We start from the raw sequence: 18,465 nt of genomic DNA, 5'->3' as shown, positions 1-18,465 counted from the left end.
CCCATAATGAAAGGGAACCAGTAACCCTGCTAATATGTCAGCACTCAAAGGGCTGCAGAGAGAAGAAGGAAAATTCAGATTACCTCCTACCCACAGAACCACAGACTGGTGGGGTTTGGAAGGGACCTCTGGAGATCATCCAGTCCAACCCACCTGCTCAAGCAGGGTCACCAGAGCAGATCACACAGGAAGGTGTCCAGGAGGGTTTGAATGTCTGCAGAGAAGGAGACTCCACAGCCTCTCTGGGCAGCCTGTTCCAGGGCTCTGGCACCTCAAAGGAAAGAAGTTTCTCATATTCAGATGGAACCTCCTGTGTTTCAGTCCGTGCCCGTTGCCCCTCCTCGTGTCATTGGGCACCACTGAACAGAGTCTGGTCCATTCTCTTGATACCCACCCTTGGGATATTTATAACCATTGATGAGATTCCCTCTGAGCTTCTCTTCTCCAGGCTGAACAGCCCCAGCTCAGTGGGTCAGGTCCCCAGATCAGTGGTTTATTGCCTTGCAGTCAGGGTATTTGTGGCTGTTACTATATCAGCTGTTGGGGGCATATTGAAAAATCTAGGCACATGCACCTGGTAGGTGGCACCAGGCTAAACTGTAGTTCACCACAGCTTGAGGTCCCAATTTGCACAAAATACTATTTGTGGTGGTGTATGCCCCTACATAAAGGTGCTGTTGCTCCCTGAACAGTTTGCAGTGTATTCTGGTAACCAGAGATTTAGAATAACTCAGTTTTGTTGTTGTTGTTGCTATCGCCACGGGCAGCCTGGCACTGCTGAACTGTGGCCAGGGTCTCCAGTCCAGCACATGCATATTCTGCTGCCTTTTCCAGCTCTGCTGGAAATCATCTCACTAGACTGTCAGGCCAGATGTTTAGCAACCAGCTTTTCCTGGTAGGAAATTATTCCCCATCAGGTAGCAGGTGGCATTTTCTCTCCTTGCTGTACAGTCAAAGGCATTGAGGAGCAAATACGCTCAGCCTCTCCCGCCTGCAGCTATTTCCAATGGGCAGCACTATAGAACTAGCACTGGCAAAGCCTGTTACTTGGAAGAAGGGAGAGGAAATGAGGGTAAGAAAAATAAGTGTCTCTAATGGACCCAGACCAGTGGCAGAACCTCCACGTGATTGTAATTTACAGAGCCTTTGACCATTATACATGCAGTCTCAAACAATGAGGGCTACCTGTTTCCTGTTGAAGGCACCAGAGTGTCTCCATTTAATGTTAGTAGGAACTACGCACACCTGGAGAGAGGGATATAAGGGCAAATGCGAGACAAGGAATGCAGCTTTGTTCGCCCAGCTGCTGTTGCAGAGGTGGCATGGCCACGGTGGGGGGCACATTTTGCAGAGGGGTTTGGTTGCAGCTCCATCGAGCAGCGGTGTGCACACGTGAGATCTCGAGGCGTGATTCCCTGCTGATGTGCACCTGGCATCTGCTCTACCTGTGCCAAGCAGCACTGCGCTGTACGCTGCCGCTGCCAGGGCTGCCTCGCTGGGCAGGAGACGTGTCACCGAGCAACGACTAAAGCCAGCACCTTCAGTGGGTTTAGTGGATGGCATGAAGGAGAAGAAAAGATGCTTTGAAGACTCCCAAGGGAGCAGGCTTAGTAGCTGAGGTCTCTGGGGGATGCTAGATCCTACATACCTATTTATCTATAGGAATCTGTGTGCATAGGGGCTTACAGTTTTCCCTGGAGATTAGCATCTCTTGCTGGTTTCCCCAGCATATAATATTGACTTGACAACTGTAGCTAACTTCTGGTTCCACTTATTTTTCCTATTAGCTGGCAATGTTGTGTGTGAAGAGGAGCAGGTTGTGTACACACCTGCAGATCTAAGGGAGGACAAAGGCAAACCAGGAATGGCCCCGGTTTCCACTCAGAGCTGGAGCGTTTTGGGGGAAACTCCATGTGAATAACCCCTAATGGGTGAGCACTACATGAGCGTATATATGCATGTGAAACACAGACATACGTACATTTATTCACATAGTAGCTCTGTTTGCATGGTAGGAGTGTGGATGCAGGTATGTGTTTGCATCTGCCTGCATGTACCCAGCATGTTAACTTGTTAGCTCGCTTATAATTTGTAACTTTTGTTGGATAAATAGTTCCCAAATCATGTCAGTCTGTGCAGAAGTGAGCACTGTTTCTGAGGGTTTGGGGATAGGTCAAGGGGTCTGGATACTCTGCTAGCAGAGGCTGTGGTGGCCAGAGGGGTGAGCCCGTAGCCCAGAACTCACCAGACCTGAAAGTCCGGCCCCTTGCAGGAGGTTCAGCTTTCCAGGCACTGCACCAGCTTTATGCCAGATGTCTCCTTCCTTCCCCACAGGGTCGGGATGTAGATGGTGACTCCATACGATCCTTGGCTCTGCCATGGAGAGTCCCTGTGGGTTGGCAGCTGACCCCTGAGGCCGCTGGCAATGCATGTTTCTGGGGAGACTGGGAGTACTGGTGTGTTCAGTGATGCTGCAAACCTGGGAGATACCTGGGCCCTCACCTGAACTGCAAAGAGTCTGGTTTGCAGAAGGATGCAGAGACATTTTCAAAAGGCATCAGTCAGGATATTTCTGTTTTGGTGGCCTGTGACCCCATGGCTCGTGCCGGCTGTGGCTCTGGTCACAGCTCTCCTCAAACCACTTTTGGAGCCCTCAGGGCAGATGCAGGTTCCCAGAGACCACTGGCTGCAACCAGAGAGCAGCATTTTGGCAGGTGATGACAGAGGCACAGGCAGGGTTACGGTGTGGGGGGCAGACCTGGCCCCATGGCCCTGATTGTACTGTCTGATAGTCATGTTCTTGCTTTGGGCTCTTTGTGGTGGAAGGATGGGGAATGACCCCACTGGCAACTTGGGCCAAAAGGTGTGGGGGGGATGGGGAACCAGCAGAGACTCACGACACAACGTCATGACCAGGAGCAATGGGGTCTGAAGCTCTCTTGCTTTGCCCATGTTGTGGGGCGGGGACGTCAGTCAGGACCTGAGAAGAGCTAAAACCTGTTTGCATGCTGTCCACCACAGGTAAAAAAAACCACAAAACAAGGCAGAAAACCCATCCAAATCCTCACCTGGTACCAGCAGTGTCCTGACGTCAGCCGGAGCTTGGCCCTGCGCCGGTGCCTGTCCTTGCGGGAGAGCTGGTGGCTGCAGAGGGGGACCAGCGTTGGGAGGCAGAGCCGCTCCACTTTCTCCTTCCTCCCCATCCTTCCCAGCCCCCTTCTTTACAGGGTTAATTTTATTTTTTCCTCCAGGGGTTTACGAACAGCTAGCTGAAACGCGCAGGCCAGCTGCCTGCCGGTGGCAGCAGGAAAACAGGCAGACAAAGCAGATGGACCCAGCAGGGGTGAAGGAGCACTGTCTTCAGCGGGCCATAGGCACCACTAAAGAGTAAACATCTCTCCAAAGGGAGCCGGGAGCTAACCCCAAACCCTGTCCCCTCCAACGTACTCAATCACAGCACATTAACAAGAGCGCCTGGACTGCTGGGGAGAGTAAACAATAAGAGGCCTTGCTGGCAGGAGAGTGGGAAAAGCAGTGACCCCCTCCAGCTAATATTTATTGTAAAAGGGTGTAAAAAGTGGCTTGTGGCTCAGCGTGTTGTCAGCGGGCTGTGGACTGTGTCACTGCTCATCTGCTTTCTGGGCAACCGCCCTTTCCCTTCCAGGGCAAGCGTGTGCACAGACATCTGAGAGACCCACAGGGAAGAAGGAACAAAGGAAATCTAGAAGCTGGAGGTGAAAGCACAACCCTCTCCCCCTGGACCAGCTGTGGCTTAGTGGATGCAACGTTGGTTCCCAAACCCAGGTAGGGACTGACACTTGGGGGCTCAGTGCTCCTCCACCAACACCAGAGGCACTCGGCCTTGCTACCACCCAGGCGAGCTGCTCTGATGTGGGAGGGGGGAATTGTGTTTGGGGGCCCAGGGCTATTGTTTGGGAGCAGGAGGGGGTGATTCTCCTCCTGCTTGTGCCAGCGTGACTTCCTTGATTCTGCTGGAGCGGCTCCTGATTTATGCCGAAGAACTAGGTCCCGCTCGCCAGGCGTTGTTCTTTCATCTGCAACATTGCAGTGAAGTTTGTTTACAAAGGTTTTGGCACCGCCGCAGATTCCTTCTCCCCTTCCCCCCTTCCTCCTAATCAGCTGCAGTTTTCCCTCCCCTTTGGCTCCCGATGCAAAACTGATTGACCTTTCTGGGCTGCGTCTGACACATGAACCGTGCAAAATCCTTTCTACTCCCGCAGCCCCGTGCTTGTTTGCCTGGGAACCCAGCCGCCTGGAGCAGCCCAAACGGGTGGCCTCTGGCAACCACGTTCGCTGCCTTTTGGGAGCTCCTCTGCTTTTAATATTGGGCATCCTGGACGCTGGGTGAATGTGTGTTTTTGTGCCTGAGTCTCCCCAGTGCTCTTCGCAAACAATGATGCCATTGCTAAAAATGTGCCTGTGACATGTACTCGGTCCCAGGTTGCCTTTAAAATGGACCCATTTAAGCAAAACTGAATTTCAAGCCAGAATATGAAAACTTCTGGCCCAGTGGCTCCCTCTTTCCCAGTGGGGTGTATCCACATGGAAAGAGCACAAAGGTAATTTATTCCTTCTTGAGACCAAGACTTGCTTGTGCTTGGCCTGTTGGGCTGCTAAAGCTCTCACAAACATAATGAATTTGCCATAAATGTAGTTAAACTGTTTTTTCTTTTATATCTCTTGAGGTTAAAGAAGCACGGGGCAAGAGATGAGTGGTCTGGTGAACTGGACTAAATTAGCTTTGCAGTCATTTCCATGGACTCATATCAGTCCAGCGACACTGAAGCCAAAACACTTTCACCCCTTCTTGAGCACACGTTGGACCTCATCCCCTTTGCCACATTTCAGTGCTCGTTCAACTTTGTGTTGTGTTACTTGTCCACATTGTAAGAGCGAGGATCAGAAGCAGCTTTCTGCTGGCACCAGCTGGAAATTGAGTTGTTTTCCTGGCAGGCCAGCAGCTGCTAAAGGTTATCTTATCTTTTGCTCCTTGCCCTGTGTTTTAAAATCTGGAGTTTGAAGCAGGTGAAAATATACATGTGTTTTCTTGCTCTTGTCTAAAGCAGTGTGTTTCTTGCACTAACTATAGTAACTCTGTTATATACCTTTGTGAAACATGAGTGTTATTCACCTTGCCCATCATATATCAGAGGAAATACAAACAGTAAATTGTAGCACATGCAAGGATGGAGCACTGAGGTGACCAGGGTTGTGTCAAAGAAGGAAGGCTGCTGTCACTCTGGGAGCAAGACAAGAAGGTTCAATTTCCATCAAAAGACAACAAATTGTCCAAAATAACTGCATGATAACCATGCAGGCTGAGCCTCCTCAGACTCGAAATGTAAAGCACAAGTGTCCCATGGGGTACCCAAAGCTGTCTGGCATGTATCCAGCAAGGGGAGCTCTCCTTGGCTGTGACATACCCCAAATGACCCATACCCAACGTCATTGTTGTCAGCAGAAAGCTTTCACAGGACTTGAGGAGAGCATTAATGTAACTTAACAACAGGATCTCCCTCCCTTTTTCGGGAAAATATGTTTTCAAATCAAGTAAAAAATAATTTCTTCACTTAGCCCTCCTACAATCAAATTCCTCTGGTGCTGGTGGTGGGCTCCTGTTTTCCCTGGGCAATGCATCAATTTGATTTTCTCTCTCAAAGGATTAGACACTGAAAGACACCGCCACCCTCCTCCCCAAAACTTTTTGGCTGCCCCAGGGTGCTAGGGGAATACCAATGAAAGGAGCTCTGCTTTGCTTCAGTCCTTCTGTGCATTCTCATTTTATCTGTCATGCTCTCTAATATCTGTGTGGGGTTTTTTGTTGTTGTTTTTGTTTTTTTGTTTGTTTGTTTGTTTGTTTGTTTTTCCTCCCCAAAACACTCTCCTCTCCACCAAGAGCTGGTGTTCCAAAGGCCATGCCTGCAGCAGCTGAGCGTGCCTGTGTCCATCCTGGCCAGCTGCCTGTCCCTGCCTCTCCCCCGCCACACTGATTCTTGCATCTTTTCACCATTTGCAAAGATGACCAGAGAGTAATGGTCAACGACACGCTGCCTGGATGGACACTGGTGACAAGTGGTGTCCCCCAGGGGTCCTGTTTAGATCCAGTACTGTTTAACATTTTCATCAGTGATGTAGACAGTGGGTTTGAGGGCACCCCCAGCAGGTTTGAAGATGACACCAAGTTGAGTGGTGTGGCTGATGTGCCTGAGGGACAGGATGCCATCCAAAGGGACCTGGACAAGCTCAAGAAATGGGCCCATGCGAACCTCATGAGGTTCAACAAGGCCAAGTGCAAGGTCCAGCACCGGAATTGGGGCAAACTCTGGTATCAATACAGGTTGGGGGATGAAGGGATGGAGAGCAGCCCTGTGGAGAAGGACTTGTGGGTGCTAGTGGATGAAAGATTGGCCATGAGCCAGCAATATGCATTTGTGACCCAGAAGGCAAATCATATCTTGGGCTGCATCAAAAGAAGCTTGGGCAGCATGTAGAGGGAGGTGATTCTGCTCTGGTGAGACCCCCCTGCAGTGCTGGTCCAGCTCTGGGTCCTCAGCACAGGACACACATGGACCTGCTGGAGAGGGGCCAGAGGAGCCACAGGAATGATCCGAGGCTGGAACAGCTCTGCTGGGAGGACAGGCTGAGAGAGTTGGGGTGTTCAGCTGGAGAAAAGAAGCTCTGGAGAGACCTTATTGTGACCTTTGAGTGCTTAAAAGGGGCCTGTAAGAAAGATGGGGACAGACTTTTTAGCAGGGCCTGTTGTGATAGGACAAGGGGTGATGGTTTTAAACTAAAGGAGGGGAGATTCAGGCTGGACATGAGGAAGAAAGTGTTTCACCACCCACAGTGTAAAAACTGTCCCAGGTTGCCCAGAGGTTCAACAAGGCCAAGTGCAAGGTCCAGCACCAGGGTTGGGGAAAACTCTGGTATCAATACAGGTTGGGGGATGAAGGGGTGGAGAGCAGCCATCCCTGGAGACATCCCAGGCCAGGCTGGATAGGGTTCTGAGCAACCTGGTCTGGGTGGAGATGTCCCTGCTCATGGCAGGGGTGGCACTGGACGAGCTTTGAAGGTCCCTTCCAACGAAAACTATTCTACAATTCTGTGATTCTATGATTTGCAGAATAAAGGTATTGATAGCAGCAACAGAAGCCAGGCGTGCAGACCCTGGTGGACGGTAGTTGCAGTGCTATAGGCTAGGTGGAAGTGTAGAATAGTTGACATCTACAACCGATGGTGGCAGAGCCCTGACAGTGTATTGAACCAGTCAGCAATAGGCAGCTTTTCTCAAAGGGCAATAAATATTCATTAGCCCTCCATTTTCCCTGAACACAGCAACAATTCACTCGGGTGGCTGACAATGCATGAGATGGGCTCCAAAAGTGTCCTGATGCTTTTGGGACACTGTGCTGGTTTTCACATGGTGCCACTCCATCTCATCCTGGGGTTTAACTGCTGTGATGCTGGTTTCTGGTTTTCCCCACAGTCAAATAAAAGCTCCCATATTTTGGGAGGTTGCATGAGTTTATAAGGCCAAGACATGCAAAACATATCGGTCTTTCCCTGCAGGTGGGCAGAAGAGAAGGGTATTCATTTTGAAGACACCTCAGGCTTGCTTTTCCTGATGCCAATGTCTCACTGCTCGGATAACTTGGCTGGAAAATTCAAGTGGAGCAAAGACCTCAGCCTACTGCAGCTCTGGTAGTGGTCTGCAGTCCCCTCCTAAAACCATGCTCTCGTGGAACAGATTCACCCCAAACCACGGGCTGAAGAGTGATTTTTGTGTTGCTGGCCCTGGGGCCTGGGGATGCTGACACAGACCCCAGCAGAGGTAAAGGGCTACTGGGGCTTGTAGAAGTGAATTGCACATTGGGCTGCTCTCCCCTCTGGGATGCTGCACCATGCTGCTACGGGGGCTTCAGCTGGGATTACCCAGGCTGGTACGGTGAGATCCACCTAGAGCAATGGGGTCCCTTGGAGAGACATTAGTGGGACCTTAGTGATTTAAGAATGCCTGTTACTGTTTTATGGCTCTTAATTTTGTGTAACTGTATGTTTTAGGGATCTTTAGTATTTTGAGTGCTAAAATTCTTAAAGCATTTGAGTGCAGAGGAGGGAGATGAAGCCAGTGAGGGGGCATGGAGCACAAGTCTTATGAGGAGCAGCTGAGGGAGCTGGGGCTGTTTAACCTGGAGGAAAGGAGGTTTGGGGGAGACCTTATTGCTCTCTGCAACTGCCTGAAAGGAGCTTGGAGCATGGAGGGGGTTGGTCTCTTCTCCCAAGTAGCAAGTGATAGGACAAGAGGAAATGGCCTCAAGTTGTGCCAGGAGAGGTTTAGTTTGGATATTAGGAAAAAATTCTTCACGGAAAGGGTTGTCAGGCATTGGAACAGGCTGCCCAGGGCAGTGGTGGAGTCACCATCCCTGGAGGGATTTAAAAGGCATTTAGACGAGGTTCTTAGGGACATGGTTTAGTGCTAGAGTTAGGTTATGGTTGGACTCGATCCTGGGGGTCTCTTCCAACTGAAATGTTTCTATGATTCTGTGATCTGAAAATGCTGCCTTCCCCTTGCCCTTCAGAGGATTTGCCAGGAGGCATCCAAGGCAGCCCTTGCTTTTGGGAATGAATCTCCCCACTTCCCCAGGGTACAGCCAGCGCTGGTTGCCACAGTGGTGCCCAAGCCTAGAAGGCAATGCTGGGCTGGAAAACTGGGGCTGAGGAGCTCACTGTGCCCACAGCTGCCCAGGAGTGATCTGCCAGCCCAATTCAGGCATTACATTATTTTAAGGATGAGAGCTTTCTAACCCAGCATCTAGAGATGATGCTGTTTCCTTAATTAAAAGACTGCAAAGTTCTTTGAGGTCCTTGGAAGATGGACTCTGCCTGCAGTGAGTCTCGTATCCCAGTGTTGTTCCCAAAATCTGTTTGCCAGAAAATTGTCTGCATTTGAAATTCAGGTGAGTTATTGAATGAAAAAATATTCTTCCCCACATTGCTCTGACCTCCAAGGTGGCTGGTTTATTTTTTAAAGACATTACTGGTTCCCTTGGGAAGGGTGTCTTCCTCTGTTTTATGCTCTAAGGAGGTAGCTCTTTTCATGTTTATCTTTGAATCAAAGATTGTAAGGAGCAATCCCTCGCACTTATGCGCTTCATTGTATTCTGGCCATGAGAGATTCTCCCCTACTGTTTGTAGCTCTCTTTTCAGTGCAGCTAGTAATATTTGAACAGAAAAATACAAAAGAAAAAAAAAAAAAAAGACACTAAACAGCCTCCAGCATTTAGAGGATAAAATGAGATGTAAGCAGAGGGATGGCTGTGGTTAATGGACAGGGCTGAGAGACCTTAGATGGACCGTGCCCTCTCTTATCTGCTCATCTGCGTTCTCCTGTGACTTTGCCTAATTCGTTTGACCTCCTCCTGCTGCAGCTCTGGGGTCTTTAACACACCCCATGTTTTCTGCCTGGAAAACCCAAGCAAAAGCAAAGCCACATGTAGAGTTGCAAGGTCTGGGGCGAAGGAGAGATAATCCTGTTTATTAGTCCAACTCCTTGCAGTTGAAGTCTTGGTGGAAAGGCTCAGACCGTATTGTGCTGAGGTGGTGGAGCATGTGAGGGGCTGTGCACAAGCAGATGCAGCCTTCAAGGCCAAATGAATCAGGATTTTGCCCCACTCCATCTATTCCTCCCCTTGCTGGCCAAGTGAAGACTTGGGAAGCAGTTAGGCTACAGGTAGCAAGACATTTTGGAACATGAGCTGTTGTCCCATGTCAGGATTCACACCTGCTGGGCACATCTATTGGAGTTATTTGCAATGCGATTACATGTCCACATATCTGCTGAAGCCCCAGATAGGCTGAGATCTCTTCCCCCAGTGACTGTTTAGTGCAAGTGCAGTTTTCAAGCCAGCTCTTGGCCAGGTCCAATGCTGCAGGGAAGCTGTTTTGCACAAAGTGGTTGCAAGCCAAGGGCTCACTACTGAAAAGTAAATGTCAATGGACTATGGCAGGCAAATGTGAGTCAAAGGGTCCTAAGGCTCATTTCCTCCTTTGGAAACCTGCTGTGAATTCAAAACTGAGCCAAACTGGCATGAAGGGTCATCATAGGGTTAAATGTTTGGAAAAGTCGAAATTCATTGTGATGATGATTGTGGAGTGGTTGAGAGGAGGCCTCAGGCAGGTGAGGATCTGGTGACACACAGTTAGTTCCCAAATAAGCCCCCACATTTCAGAGGGTTTTCTTAAACTTCTGGGGCATAATGGCATGCTTAAGGATGGAGCACAAAGTGAATATTTGACATAAATAAGCCCATATTCCTCTGTGAGAGAGGGGAAGAGGGAGCCTGTGCATTAATGATCAGCTTTTAATTTGTCTTTTCATTGGAATCAATGAAAATGCCAGAATGATTGAGGTTTATGTGCTCATGGGAAAGATGTGAGCCCAAGAGAAAAGACTAGGCCTGTTTTTTTAAATACTTTTTCGCTGAAGAAGATGCTTCCCTTCATCTCTAACACCAGAAAATGGGCGTGAGAAAGTGAAAGGGAAGCCTGAGATTTACCCGTTTATGAGAGCTGGTTTGACAGTGGTGATCTCTGAGAGAGATTTCAGTGACCTGGAGTCAAGTTATCCATCCTGCCAGATCCAGTTTGCTGTGACTGAATTTCTCAGGGAGCCTAGACAAGGCTCAGGTCCCAGCAGAGACCTCAAGCCCACCGTCCTCATGATGGTGGCTGCCTTTGGCACAGGATTCAGCCAGGCTTGTGCTACCAGATGCAATTTTGCTGGCTGCAGACACGTGCTGTTTGCTCTCCCCAGTGTTGGGAGGATTGGAACGGCAGGAGGACGATGAGAGACTCATGTTTCTGAAGACCTTGGTTTGAAAAGGCTGGATGCTGCTGTCAGATGTGAAAAGCTGGCGTTAACGTGTTGGAGACACCACCAGCCACTGCGGCTGTATTTGGATTCTGATTACTAGAAATATTGATGTTTGATCCCCACAGCCACATCTAGTTCTGCAGAACAACGTTAACCTTGGCTCTGTACAGGGTGCCACTTTGCCCACCATGGGACCAGAAGACTAATGAGGTTTTCAGTATAATGAAGCTTCCTGAGGGCTTTCTTCAAGAGCAAAAAGCCTCCTGAACTTCACGCTTACAGACGTACATTCACAAAGGCTTTTAAAATGGGCACCAACATCCTTGTTTCGGCCAAGAAAAGAGATAGTTCTGAATCTTGGCCATGCTCAGGCATAAGGAAACTCCTGTTTTTCCTGCTCAATTGGTGCTTGTAGCATTTCTGGCCAGTAAGTCAAGTATTCAAATGGTGGTCAAGGGTTTAACTGCTTACAGGAGGGACTTAGGGTGGAAATGGTGGCCTGAGGTTGTAGACTCCTTTGTGCAGCCCTTCTGTCTTGGAGGCTCTCAAGCAGCCCCATGGCAGGGGGAACGTGTCTGTAAACTGTCAGGCACGTTTTGACTTAATTAAATATTCATTGTGACAAAATGCCACAAACAGAAGGGAGTTTTCAACGATTGCTTCACCCCAGATAACAAACTGATGTCTGCTCACTTTGATGAGGCTCCCACAATGCATTTCCTTGCTCCCTCACCTGCTCACCTTGGTCAGCCTCTTGTTCTTCATAATGAAGAGGGAAAGGGTGAGCTGGGCTCGTTTATCTCATGACTGCTTTGTCTTAGGGCATCAGTTCCCCCAAACTCTTCCTTTTTGTCATGTAGGGGCCTGATTGTCACATCCCACACTGTGCTCTGTGGACTCCAGCAATGAGTTGAGGTCTTCTCCAGGTGGGGCAGCTGCTAGACTGGACATCTTGCTTCTGCACCTTGGTTCAGGATGGGTTTTTGCTGAAAAAAATTGTCATTCCCAGCACTTCCAGACATGAGCAATGCAACTGTGCTGCTGCCAGCAAACACAGCCCTCGACAGGAGATTTTATGATCAAATCAGGTTTGCTACTGCCACTTCTATTCCAGCCCTGTGGCTGCTGCCTCAGGAACTGACCTCACCGTTTCCTGATTTTGAGCTCAAAACATGGGTCATGGGGAACATGAGTGCACAGCACCGGTTGTTGTAAAACCTGAGCAGCCTGGTGAGCACATCCGACGTGAAACCTCCAAGCAGCTCGTCCCTGCATGCCCAAATCAGCACCATGTGTCAAGGACCATGAGCTTCTTTGGTGGTCTCAGAAGACATAGGTTTTAGCCAAAATAAGGGTCGACACTTACACATAGCTGGAATAGAAGCGAAAGGATTGAGAGTTAATCTCCTGGCTTTCAGATACATTTCTCTTTTGAGATGAATATGTATTTCTTGTGGAGGCAGCAAACTGATGTCCAATCTATTGTCCAGTTCAGCTTAGTACCCATCACAACCTGACTGTCTCTGATTCAGGGCAGATGCTAAAAACCTTGCTGTTGTGGAATAACTTAGCAGAAACTTTTCTACGAATTCTTGTTTTGCTTTCTTCTCCTTCCCCCATCTCTCCAAGCAAGGGGTTGTATATCCCAGCTGAACTGGTGGGGATTTTGTAAGTCCTTGCTTTTTTCACTCTTGCTGTTCTTATTGCCGAAATGTCCCACTCTACCTTGAGCATGTGGCTTGTAGAGATGTATCCCAGCAGTGAACTGTATGGATAAATTGTGTATTATGTCAAATCCAGGGCCTCAGGAATCCTTCAGTGAGCTGACTTTTAGTAGCTTTAGTTTCCCAGCTGATTATTTAGCCATCTTCACCAGAAAGTTGTCTCAGTGAAACGAGAACTCGCCCACATTCAGGATAAATTCACAGTTTATTTTATTTTTTTTTTAGGTTTGGAAAATGTCGGGTTGTCTCTGGTGGAGGATGTGTGTGTGTGTTTTATTTTGCGCGTGTGGCATCCCTGCATATGTCTTGGATTGGTTCAGAAGCCGAAATAGCAAAATAAGCTTTTCTTTATTCAAAAATGGAAATGAAATTATTGAACAGCTCAGAGAAGAGCTATGTGTAATGCTGTATTTTTTTACTGTTTACTTAGTAGATATCAAAAACAGCAATTATTATCACTATGACTCTTTATACCCTTGCTTTCCCCATCACTCCTGAGTCTTTCTGTGTTTGTGAAACATTTTGATAGCCTGTTTCTGTTTGTTTTCTATGCACTGAGGATGTTTTAAACACTGCTGCAATCTGCCTGGAGGCTGTGGTAAGCCAGAGACAGTGATTTTTGCAGTGCACTGGCAAAGCAGGAATCTGGATCCATGCACAGAGGTGGTACCGGGGATGCTGCAACAGCAAGGCACCAAGTTTACTCTTACCCTGCCTGAGTGGAGATGGGTATTTGACTCGTGCTCACCTACCAGGGAGCATCCTCACATCCTTTAGGTGAAAATACCTGTCTTTTTGGCTAGGGATGCTAGGAGTCATGAATACAGCACTCTGCCATGGGCAGGTTCTAGTGGGGGGACCCTGAGAGCTATGGGGTGGTCACTGAAAACAGAGGGCAGCTCCATAGGAAATCTTGAAGGAAAGAATGTTGTAGGTAAGTAGAGGAGGAGACCTGTATAAATCAATGTCCTTCTGCAAATTTCAGCCATTAAAAATTAAAGAAAAGCACAGTGGACATAATTTTAGGCAACTGGTTTTGTTGCAACTACACAACTATGTAAGGGAAGGAAGGAAGGAAGGAAGGAAGAGAGAGAGAGAAAGGAAGGAAAGGAAGGGAAGGAAGGGAGCAAGTGAGGGAGGGAGGAAGGAAGGAAGGAAGGAAAGAAAGAGAAAGAGAGAGAGAGAAAGAAAGAAAGAAAGAAAGAGAAAGAAAGAAAGAGAGAAAGAAGAAAACAAGACCAAATTGAAAGTTTCCAGGCTCTGTATTTTTGGACGAGGCTTTGCTGAGCTTTTTAGTAGATTTTTTTTCCCCTCTGAATTTGGCACAGTTAGCATGACAGAAGCTAAGATGATACATATGTTTTATAACAGCAGTGCACATTGTGAGTTTAAAATCAGTTTATCAATGTCTCTTCTCCTTTTTCTCTTTTCTCATTCTCTGTATTTTCTGTTGTTCTTCATGAAAGTTCTGCAGCCTCAGCTGAGGAGCTGGATGTCATTTTGTTGGGGGAACAGCATTTTGTTTGGATGGGACTGACATTCTTGCAGTTCTGATGTCCAGGGGAAAATGACAGCCAGATAGGGTTTTTCTTCTGCACATAATTTCTCAAATCCTGACTGTGACCATAAGAGAATTCATTTAGAAGAAAATTCACTTTCAGAGGGGAATTACCACAGCTAAGTCTAATTATGAGGAGCAGGATTCCTAGCACAGTGCATGGCACATTTGGATGTAATGGAGACTATGTGGAAAACAATAGCTTCAGCTCCCCTAGAGGTGTTGGCCACTGCAGATGTGTTGACTGGATGTATCATGGGGCAGAATAGCTATGTGCATTCAAATCTTCAAACATCCCGTAGCTAAAAGGTTCACAGTATCCTGTATTTCTACATTGGACAACGTCCATGCAGCCCACAACTGGATATGTCAGGGAAAGGTCTAACACTGCAGATGTGGGAAGGCTGTCATACATATAGGTCTTGATTTACTTCTTAAAAGCGAACAGTTCTGTGCCCCTCGGTTCAAGAAGGACAGGGAGCTGCTGGAGAGAGTCCAGCGCAGGGCAACAAAGATGATGAAGGGAGTGAAGCATCTCTCTTATGAAGAAAGGCTGGGGGAGTTGGGTCTCTTTAGTTTGGAGAAGAGGAGACTGAGGGGTGACCTTATTAATGTCTTTAAATATATAAAGGGTGAGTGCCATGAGGATGGAGCCAGGCTCCTCTTGGTGACAAACAATGATAGGACAAGGGGTAATGGGATCAAGCTGGAACACAAGAGGTTCCACTTAAATTTGAGAAAAAACTTCTTCTCAGTAAGGGTGACAGAGCACTGGAACAGGCTGCCCAGGGAAGTTGTGGAGTCTCCTTCGCTGGAGACATTCCAACCCACCTGGACATGTTCCTGTGCGACCTCACCTAGGCGTCCCTGCTCCAGCAGCGGGATTGGACTAGATGATCTTTAGAGGTCCCTTCCAATCCCAAACATACTGTGATACTGTGATTGTCTCAGTGAATTCAGTGTTCATACATGAGGCATAAACCTGAGACTGGACCACTCTGGCTTGACATGTCAGCAAGCTCTGGGATGGGATTGAAAAGGATATTATGTTGTTGGCTGATGCTTTCTTGGTGTTGCTCTACTGACTTCCGTGAAGCTAAGCTGAATTACATCTATCGAAACCACATCCATCGAATTTTTTCCCCTTGCTTCTTATGTTCAGGCTTGATGTATTACGTCTGGAAGCAAACAGTTAGAACAAGATACATTTGTTAGATTGTGTCTTTTCATTATCCAGACAGAAGGAAGAGGCAGTTGACAAAGTTTCAGCAGACGGTGCATAGTTGTTGTTTATGTTAAACAAAATGAGAATGTGCAGCATTCGGGTATATAAACAGCATGACAGCAATAAGCATAAAACATAAGACTGGAAGCAGATTTCACTTTCAGGCCTTGGGGAGCAGACGGATCTGAGAGCATTGTGCATTTGTGTACAACTCCAAGACCTATAGAAACTCATTTATTCCCCATGTTGATATGTTTTACACAAGTCAAATGTAGCATGGCTGCAAATAGATGCAGCTCCATTGAACATAATGGGCTGGACCTGAGCACCTGGATCTGTCTCTTAAACTGCTCCAGCAACACTAAAAGGATGGAAAGCTGCTTTAGTCTTGCGATCAGAGATTGTCTTGTCATCTTAATGTTCAGGTGGCATAAAGATGAGGCAGCTCCTATTTGCATCTCCTCTGTGTGCAGGCTGGAGGGAGCTGAATTCGAGAGGAATCACAGCTGGTAGAGGTTACTCTTGCTGAACCTGCATGGAAGCTGATTTCCTCCCCATATCTTATATCTATATGGTATATAAACATGTAAGAAGGCTTAAACTTTTCTCTTGATTGCTGTTTTCTTACCTCCTCAACACACAAACTCCCATCCCAGATCTTCTACCAAGGTGAGCACAGCTGGAAGTGGAGATGTGGCTTAGTCAGTGGAGTTGCATGTTTGTACCTGCATGGCTCAGGACTGGTTCTGTAAGACAGAGGAGAAACCAAGCCCACCCTCTATACAGTGGTGGAGACAAAGCCATCATTTCTAAGTTTCAGTGGGCCAACTGGATTGGTTCAAAGATTGCACTGATTTGGTACTTACAGGGGCAGGACCAGAGAGGTTGCCTATTATTTATGGCCCTGATTCCCCGGCAGATCTGTGTCATTGAAGTGAAGGACATAATGAGGGATTTCAGTACCAAGCAGACACTATGCAAGCAGGTGGGAAAGTGATGGGCCAGCGTGCAGCCTTCAGAGCACAGACCAAAGCGAACCTGTTTTAAATAGCAACAATGGCCCTAATTCCCTGTCAGGATGGAGAGATGCAGATTGGTAAAGGGAAGAAAGAGTAGAAAATAGTAACCACAGAAAGTATGTGCATGCAAGAAACCCTTTCAGGATGCATTAATGGGATGCAGTGAATAGGAAGAAGACACCCTGGAGTGTGTTTAAAACTGATTCCTGGTGTAATACGAACCACTGTAAACGAAGTGCTGTACAAAAGAAATAATAAAAATATATCACCGTAGTCAGTATCACTGACTGTGTCAGTGTTTAGCTGCATCAGAGCTCATCATTAACTAAGAGGCAGAATAATGTGAGGAAACAGGATGGCAACTGGGAGGGAGAACATAAGGACCATGACTGGGCCCCAGTGAGGTTCCTTCTGCTGCTCCTCCAAGAAATGGGGGTCCAGAAGGGAGCGAAATCCCACCTGCCATGCCCAGCTCTGCAGAAGCACCTCTGACGATGGCGTGGGTATGTGCTCACCTCCTCCGTCGCCAGCTCTCCTGCAACAATTCGTCTGGAACAGCCACTCGCCTCCAAGTGAGGAGTTTTAATAAGTGATCATCATGCGCAAGCCGTGCACGTATGTGAGAGGATGGGGACGTGTATTTTTAAACGCGAAAACTCCCACCAGCCACAGTTTGAACACGGGCTGTATGATCCTCAAGGGAAGGAGAAAAATGTGCTGATTTCCTGTAGATTTGGATCATTTGCTGCAAACTGGGCACTCCATCTGAGCAGAGTTATGGAAAATGTGGTCCACATTGGTTAGTCATTTCAGAGTGGTGTTAATTTTAGGGTGACCTGTTGGAGGCCCTGACCCAGGAGAGGTACTTGATGCTTTATGGGGATCAAACCATCGCTAGATGCCTCAGGCTGGATTGCCTCTACTCCAGCAGTTGAAAACGTAAATCTGTATGGGGGGACTTCAATGGCTAATGGTGAATAATTTGTGCAACCCTTAGAAGAAGAAGGGTGTAATCCTGCCTCCACTAACATTGATGGCAGATGTGCCACTGACTTCAGCGGAGTGAGGACTTCCCTGGGCTGCCTGACTCTGTCCCCTTGGCTGACTGTGGTCTCCAGGTAGGATCTGAAGCAGCATACCCAGTCTCTCAATGTAATGATGCAGGCCAGTCAGATTTACTAAACCTTTGTGTGCTGGGGGTTTTACTTTACAGAGTTTAATACGTTACCTGATGTAAGCTTTAGTCATGCTGAAGAAAGCATCTTTATTGAATTTGGTTTTATGTTAGTGTTGACTAGACAGACTGTATCAATTCAGAATGGGCTATTACCGTCCCTTTTGCTAGTTGTCTGGAGCTTGAATATCCTAAATAACATGCTCTGGTGTTGTCAGTGTCTCGATGTCAACCAGTCATCAATACATGTCTATGCTAAGATCTGTAGTCTCTTTCTTCTCTTTTATTATGGGAGAAGATACTTATGGTTGTGTGACCTTTACATTGGACCCCATGATCTGCTTGCACAGAAATCACTGCAACCATGAGCTGGACTGCTGGTCCCCAGGGCTGAGCTTTGGTTACCCAACAGCCTCCACCACGAGACTGCTGCCTTCAGCTCGGCAGTATCACCACTAGAACAACTTGGGCTGCGTTTGAGGTTCCTGGTCTCTGACTCTTTGAGGCCATTAGGAAAGCAGGAGAGGAGATGAAGAAATGCATCCTTCACCTCCTCGAGCCTCTCCGGTGAGCCCAGTGGGATGGAGGATGTTGAGAGTGGCAAGGAGATTATGGGAAGGAAAGGGGAGACCATAAAGGACAGAAGTAAAGACTTCACAAAAACATGCCGTATAGGTTTAACCCAAATACCCATCTGCTTCCCTGGCCTCTCATGGCCTCTGGGAACTTATTAGCACAGCTAGAGAATGGTTGCGCTTGACAGGGGATTTTAAAAGTGAGTGACGGAGAAAGCCTTCCCGATGCCCTCAGCCTGACCTGCCATCCCCCAGCCCGCATGGCTGGCGATACCCTACATTTCTGCACGTCCCAC

At 47.8% G+C, this 18,465-nt stretch overlaps 1 long non-coding RNA gene across 1 annotated transcript in view; it reads left to right on the top strand.

Moving 5' to 3' along the window:
- The first annotated feature begins 2,853 nt into the window (after positions 1–2,853).
- Positions 2,854–18,465, top strand: part of LOC110366215 (uncharacterized) — a 40,092-nt gene continuing 24,480 nt past the window's right edge. Inside the window, exon 1 of the long non-coding RNA XR_002426396.2 lies at positions 2,854–3,804. This is a non-coding gene — a long non-coding RNA (uncharacterized LOC110366215). The remainder of the gene's footprint in view (positions 3,805–18,465) is intronic.

The sequence above is a fragment of the Columba livia genome, chromosome 2 (assembly GCF_036013475.1).
Source record: "Columba livia isolate bColLiv1 breed racing homer chromosome 2, bColLiv1.pat.W.v2, whole genome shotgun sequence".
NCBI lineage: Eukaryota > Metazoa > Chordata > Aves > Columbiformes > Columbidae > Columba > Columba livia.
This window is presented reverse-complemented; position numbering and strand designations above follow the sequence as displayed.